General features: G+C 39.4%; 1 long non-coding RNA gene across 1 annotated transcript; it reads right to left on the bottom strand.

Annotated features, from left to right (window-relative positions):
* Positions 1 to 2,416: 2,416 nt before the first annotated feature.
* On the bottom strand, positions 2,417 to 2,951 carry LOC142178495 (uncharacterized). The gene is made up of 3 exons (XR_012706658.1): positions 2,847 to 2,951; positions 2,612 to 2,706; positions 2,417 to 2,502 (listed from the first exon to the last, which is right to left on the bottom strand). It is a non-coding gene; the product is annotated as an uncharacterized LOC142178495 (long non-coding RNA).
* Between the last annotated feature and the right edge of the window lie 4,861 nt (positions 2,952 to 7,812).

Here is a 7,812-nt window from a genome sequence, read left to right as displayed (position 1 = left end):
ATTTAACGCCCTCAATTAATTAAATAATAAATAGATTTTAACATAAAAAATTTATAGAAAAATAAGTTAAACAAATTTAATAGAAAAATAAGTTAACTTTCTCTCATATCAAGTACTCCCTTCGTTCCAATTTATGTGAACCTATTTGACTGGGTACAGAGTTTAAGAAAAAAATGAAGACTTTTAAAACTTGTGGTCCTAAATAAGCCATAACATTTGTGTGGCTATAATTCTTTTGAAATGTGTGGTGTTAAACATGTCAGAGTGTTCGTGTGGCTATAAAAGCTTCTCATTGAAGGTAAAATTAAAATTTCAAATTAAATTGTTTCCAAATATAGAAAGGGGTCATTCTTTTTGGAACGTAACAAAAAGAAAATAGCTTCACATAAACTGAAACGTAGGGAATAACTAATTGGCATATATGTTATAGTTATACATTTCTTAGTCATGTTGCAACACACTTGCTCATACTTATGTTTGTCTCCCATAATAATGTCCGTCTCCCTGAATCCTAAAATTTAGGAGATCCCGAATTTGATTCTTAGATCAGTACACTAGTAGGATATTTGCACCCATATTCTTGCAACATAGTCGTGTTAAGTAGATGAGACAATATGATACTTGAAGGTGTTGAAAAGGGAGGAAGATATAAGGATGTGAAGAAATGGGTCTTGGGACTAACACAACTCCAAAAGGTAGGTCAAGAGATGAGCATTGACCAAGACAATGGTCACACATACTTCAATATGTTACCAAAGCAGTTAGAGTTCTTCAGTTCAAGTCTTACTACCACCCATTATCAAAAAGAATTTTTACGAAGGTGCCTCATTCTTTATGTCCAAGCATTGTGAAAAATCTTTTTGATAATGGGTGGCAATGACACACAAACTCAGTACCTATGTCTGCTCTAGTACCATAAAAAGAAATAGAATTTGGGCCTAACTCAACTCCTAAATCAAGACGTAAGGATTTGCCCAAGATAATATAAGATAGTGTTGTAAAGAACGTAAAGCGAGGAAAAGCGACAAGCCCCTTTTTCGCTTAAAGCGTGAAGCGAGAAGCGAAGCGCTCGCCTTTTCGAAGTGAAGCGAAATTTTTAAAAAAATATTAAAATAAATATTGAAAAAAAAAGCAGTAAGAACTAAGAAGAACTGAAACAAAAAAGAAGGCAGTAACTAAGAAAAAAATTGGGCAGCATTTTGCTGCAATTTAAGACTGAAACAGTGAAAGAGAATGAGAAAAGAAGAACTGAAGGAAAAATAAAAATAATTGGCAGCATTTCACTGCTATTTAGAAGAAGGAATCACATACTGGGCTTGAACTTAATGAAATTGAACTTGAAAAGTGCTGAAAATGGGAACCCTAGTCGCTGTTTTTCTCTACGGCTAGATGATGTTTTGAAAAAAGACAATTTTTTTTTAATTTAATTAACGTTGGTAGCCACTTAATATAGTGAAGCGCTCGCTACTGTCGCTTCTCGCTTCAGTCGCGCTTCTCACTTTTTTGGTAGAAGCGCACACTTCATATCACCCGCTAAGCTTCACAACACAGAAGCGACCATGTGCCCGCCTCGCTTCGCTAGCGAGCGCTTTTCACAACACTGATATAAGAAGACAACATCCAATTTTTTCCACCAATGTGGGACATTTAACAACCCCTTCATGCCTAAGACTGGACATCTAGATCATGGATAATATAACATGGGGCCCAATATCACCCATTATCGAAAAGAATTTTTACGTATTTGACCCATGAAAAAAGAATCATGTGTGCACGTGAGATGACATGCTGAAGACACAATTAAGAAAAATAAGTGTTCTCTTTCTAACGGCATAAACATTTAGATGAGATGATTACACATACTTCAACCAAAATATTGTCTTACAAGACCTAGAATCTCCAGAAAAATCAACACGGACTTAACTGAGAATAGAAGACAATGAAAGAAAATAATCCATATAAGCAATACGTACTAATTGGGTTAAGCCTTAACTGTTGTTGTACTTATATTGAGTACATTGTTAGTCAGGAATTTTTCAATCTTTTTTATATGGTTAGGGATTTGTATGCTAATGTAGGAATAAGTGTGATTTGAAGAACCTCTAATTTTAGAAAACCTCTTAATTTGTACTAAAAGATGACTATTTACTAGTATTGGGATGAAATGGACCCGAATAAAGAAAAAATAAATATTGAGAACTGCAGGTACTAGTTATTAGTATTAGTATTTTCACTAGACAAGAATATATCTACAATAGCTTAACGCAGAGAAATTATAAGAAAAACATTCTTAAGCTATAACCTTTACATAACAAGACATCAAAGTAAGAACATTCTTAAGCTATAACTTTTAAGTAACAGGACATCAAGATAGATAGAGAACTTTAGATAAAAAAAGTACATCGAGAAGGTAGAAGAACAGGTAGAAGCAGAAGTTACCCTCCCGATGCTGCAGCAGACAAAAAAATTGGCTCCACAGAGCTGCATTTTAAGTCCAACACACTACTTCCAGGAAACATGAAATAGGAATGAGAAAAAGAACAAGTAAAATAGTGTCCAAGTATTTCATTTTTTCCCCAAAGAAGAGAGTAAACCAATGTGTGTGAGGAACCTCGGGAATGCTTCAGTGCAGCTAAGATCACAGACAACACGCTTAGCATCGACATTCCATACTTTGATTCCTCCATCGGCTGTGCCTATGAGAAGCTTTTTCAAGATGAACATTAGTTCCAGAAGCATTAGAGTTCAATCCAGTATTGAAACTAGCAACTATACTAATTTTCATGAAAAAGAAACAAGAATCATGGAAACATAATGTATGTATATAATATTGGCAGTGTCTATACCAAACGGTCAGATTTGCACTCCCACTCAAGTGACATGATCTCTGCCCCACAATAGATGGTTGCATTTCTTGGTGCTGGTGCTGATGAGTCATATGTCCATATCCTTCATAAGAATTACATTAACATCAATACAAGTATCGGATTCAGATATTTTTGGGCAAGTCAAAAAGTTTCATCGATAATACACCAAGATGGTGTCACTCTACAGAGTGCGGATATACATCAAACCCCACAAAGTCCAACCATATATATATATTAAAAAAAAAGGCAGTCCGGTACACTAAGCTTCTGCTATACGCAGAGTCCGGGGAAAGGCCGGACCACAATGGTCTATTGTACGCAGCCTTACCCTGCATTTTTGCAAGAGGCTGTTTCCACGACTCGAACCCGTAACCTCCTGGTCACATGATAACAACTTTACCAATTACACCAAGGCTCCTTCAAGGCCTCGTAAAGATTGAGCAAAGAATAAATGAGCAAAGATTGATCTCAGAAAAAAGAATAAATGAAACAAAAGGGAGCTCTTAAATCTCCATAGAGAGTTTTCTACACCCTTGAAAATTCTATTATTTTCTCTCTAAATTACCCAAAAAATACAATAAGTATCCCTGCATAGTTCTTTTTTCTGGTCTCCAGCGTTTTCATCCCCCAGCTCCATAACCTCTGCCGCCGTTCTAGGCAGCTCTCTATCAATTAGACATGGAGAAAACTAGAGCTCAAAACTGTCAGAAAGTGCAACTTAGTAAAGGATGATTCACCTCCCATATGCTTCTTACACCAACACCAATTTACTATGCATTTTCATTCCTTCAGATAATCTGCCATCAGAATGGCATCCCAGCCGTAAAACATGTAAGAAACGTTAGTGTTATCCTCATGCACTCGCGTCTCTTGTGCTACACAAACAATTACTATGTATTTTCTATACACCAACACCAATTTACAATGCATTTTCATTCCTTCAGATAATCTGCCATCAGAATGGCATCCCAGCCGTAAAACATGTAAGAAACGTTAGTGTTATCCTCATGCACTCGCGTCTCTTGTGCTACACAAACAATTATAATATGATTTAACTGAAAATTGTTGTGAAGCTTCTCCTTCTAGCAATATCTCGACCTCCCCAAACTGTTTACATCAATGGACGTTCTGTAAGAAATGGTTCAACTAATCCCATTCTAAATCTATTGTGGGTCTTTGCACAGGTCTCCTGAAAGAGAAGTCACAGGATACAATCTCCTTCCTTGAAATCTTGGCCATCATAGCCTCCTTATCCATCTTTATACAGTTATAGAAATGGAGTGATAAATTCATGTTTTTAGGAGTTGTACCACTATACCAAACATCCAACCAAAATAAAACATGCCTACTATTACCACTTGCAAAATTAATGAATTAAAAAAACTTTTTCCTTATTGTATACAGTCAAAATTGGGCCTATCCGATTTTGCTGTTTGATCGAGACAAGGGAGTTGCATCGGGGTAGCCTCGTAATAAATCAGACCCAAGCTCGAAGGTGAGACATCAAGCCTAGAGATCGAAGTGTACGTTGAGACCGAGGCAAGCAACAATCTAGATCAAGTATGACCGACATCGAGGGGAGCATAATAACGGAATTGCGAGATATCAGTAACCGGTCGAAGATCACAGCGTGAATCTCGAGACGGATATCTGTGATTGGTCGAGGATCATGGCGTGAACTTCGAAACGGACCAAATCAGAAGCGGTTAACTAGCTGTTTATACGATTTCCTTCTGTAATGAAAGACATACCATAATAAGATTTTCTCTACTATATAAAGAGGAGTTCCAATCATTTGTAGAGCATCATGATTCACTAATAAAAATATACATATGCGCTGCTTTCTTTGTCTTACTTACTGCTCACCACTGCTTGTTCCATCCTCTGTTGTTCTTATTAACTAACCTCGAGACTATTGAATCAAGGTCGAGGCATTGTTTGCAGACCAGTTTGATTTATTTTACCGTCCAATTTATCTATTTAATTCGTTGTTTATCAATTGGTGCTAGTTTAAATCACATATCCTTAAAACCACAATATAAGTTTAATTGTTACTCAATTTTGAGAGTAAACAGTTTGGCGCCCACCGTGGGGCTAAGGATAATAGTGATTGTTCAGTACTGATTCTGGTAAAACGCATTATTTTACACTTGTTCTTGTCAAGTATCTTTGCTTTCAGGTTAAAACATGTCAAACTCACAAAACGTATCCACACACGGTGACGATGGCCTCGGATTCCACGGTGAAAACAAAAATGTGATTGCTCCAGGAGTCGAGGTGCCACAGGCTACTTTCGGGGGAGCACGGGTTGCCAACCCAGTGGATGTCAGTTCTCACGTTGCTCTAAATGCGGAACTAGGCGTAGGTCTCGAGGGGAGCGTATGCAGAAAAGGCCGATCTAGTGACCAAGGAACACAGGGTAGAGAAGACGAAGGAGTCAGTCTCTAAGTGATATTCAAGATGCTTCAGGCTCAGCAAGCCGCTATAGATCAGTTACAAAATCAACATAGAGCTCCGAATAGGGTCGAGCCTGAAATTACTCGTCGTACCGAGCCAGTACCGGAAAGGTTGAATGGTAACGAATCAGGGACTGATCCTACAGTAATGAAAATGCTCGAGGAGCTCACCAAAAGAATTAAATCGGGGGAGAAGAGAATCAAAGCCAACGATAAAAAAATGGAGACATACAACTCTCGAGTTGACCAGATACCGGGGGCACCGCCAATCTTGAAAGGGATGGATTTGAAGAAGTTTGTACAAAAGCTGTTTCCTCCAAGTGTGGCTCCGAAACCTATTTCAAAGAAGTTTTGTATGCAAGACATACCCAAATATAATGGGACGACCAATCCCAACGAGCATGTTACTTCATATACATGCGCCATCAAGGGGTAACGATGTAGAAGATGATGAAATTGAATCTGTGCTGTTGAAAAAATTCGGAGAGACCCTTTCGAAAGGAGCAATGATTTGGTATCACAACCTGCCACCAAATTCTATCGACTAATTTGCCATGTTAGCAGATCCTTTCGTAAAGGCACACGTTGGGGCCATAAAGGTCGCAACAAGGAAATCAGACCTTTTTAAGGTAAGACAAAGGGATAATAAAATGCTGAGGGATTTTGTATCCCGATTTCAAATGGAACGCATGGTGTTGCCACCGGTCACAGATGATTGGGCCGTTTAAACTTTTACCCAAGGGTTGAACGAGCAGAGTTCGATAGCATCATGACAGTTGAAACAAAAGTTGATCGAGCATCCAGTTGTAACTTGGGCAGATGTCCACAATTGATATCAATCGAAGATCAGGGTCAAGGACGACCAATTAGGAATACCTTTAATTTCAGTACATACAAACAGGTCGGCAGTTAAAAACCAGAGGGACGTCGACAGGGAGCCAAGATCGAACAGAGACCGATATCAACCATATACCGCAGATCGAAGGAACAATGGTTTAGGATGCAATTCTGCCCGGAGCGATCAACGAAGTGATCGAGGACAAAATTCTCGGGGACTTGTGAGCAAAAGTGGTTTTGACAAGTATGCCGATCCCACAGAGGCACCTCTGTTATCAGAATATAACTTTTGCATCGATGCATCGGGCATTGTATCGACAATCGGAAGGATCAAAGATACTAGGTGGCTCAGACCCATACAAACCGATCCTTCCCAAAGAAACCCAAATTTGATGCGTAAATATCATGGAACGCATGGTCGCAAGACCGAGGATTGCAGGCAATTAAGGGGGGAGGTAGCCCATCTATTTAACGAGGGCCATCTTCGAGAGTTCCTCAGCGATCGAGCCAAGAATCATTTCAGAGAAAGGGACGCCAATAGGAAAAATGAACTGGAGGAACCCCAACATATCATTCATATGATCGTTGGTAGGGTCGACACCCCACAGGGACCCATATTCAAATGCACTAAGGTATCAATCACTAGGGAAAAACAAACCAGAGATTATGTGCCCGAAGGCACTTTATCATTCAATGACGAAGAAGCAGAAGGCATTTCTCATCCCCATAACGACGCTCTGGTAATTTCTATCTTGTTAAATAAAGTTCAAGTTAAGCGTGTTTTAGTGGATCCAGGTAGTTCGGCGAATATCGTCCGATCGAGGGTCGTGGAGCAGCTCGGCCTACAAAATCAAATCGTGCCCGCGGCTCGGGTCTTAAACGGCTTCAATATGGCCAGTGAAATAACTAAATGGGAGATTATTCTACCGGTGAACGTGGTTGGAACCATTCAAGATACCAAGTTCAACTTAATCGAGGGTGACATAAGGTACAATTCCCTACTCGGAAGGCCTTGGATCCACACTATGAGGGCATTTCCTTCGACTCTCCACCAAAATGATTAAATTCCCGACGTTGGCCGGTATCAAAATAGTATACGGGGAGAAGCATGATGCAAAGAAAATATTTGCGGTCGATGAGGTAATGCCGGTATCGACACTATCAACCTTAGAAAGGTCGAGCATAAAAAGTAAACAGGAAGTTAAATAGCAATCACAGCCACCAGTCTCAACCGAATCAGGGAAGCAGGAGATAGAAAAAGAAGAGGAGGATTTTCTGACTCGTCGAACCTTTATTGTTCCCGAAGATTCTGACACCACCAAATCAACGGTCGAAGAGCTGGAACATGTTATATCGATCGAGTACCTACCCAAGCGAAAGGTATATCTGGGAACGGGATTAACCCCCGAACTCAGGAAAAAGATTATTCAATTTCTTATTGATAACATAGATTGTTTTTCTTGGTCCCATTTAGACATGATAGGGATCCCACCGGAGATAACGAAGTATTGGCTAAGCCTGGACCCTAGGTTCAAACTGGTGAAGCAAAAGAGAAGACCCCAGTCCGAGGTAAAGCACGCGTTCATAAAGGACGAGGTAACTAAACTTCTCAAAAGAGGGTCCATTCGGGAGGTAAAATATCCCGAATGGTT

Source organism: Nicotiana tabacum, chromosome 24, assembly GCF_000715075.1.
Source record: "Nicotiana tabacum cultivar K326 chromosome 24, ASM71507v2, whole genome shotgun sequence".
NCBI lineage: Eukaryota > Viridiplantae > Streptophyta > Magnoliopsida > Solanales > Solanaceae > Nicotiana > Nicotiana tabacum.
Note: the sequence above shows the minus strand (reverse complement) of the source record. Positions and strands in the feature narration are given on the sequence as shown.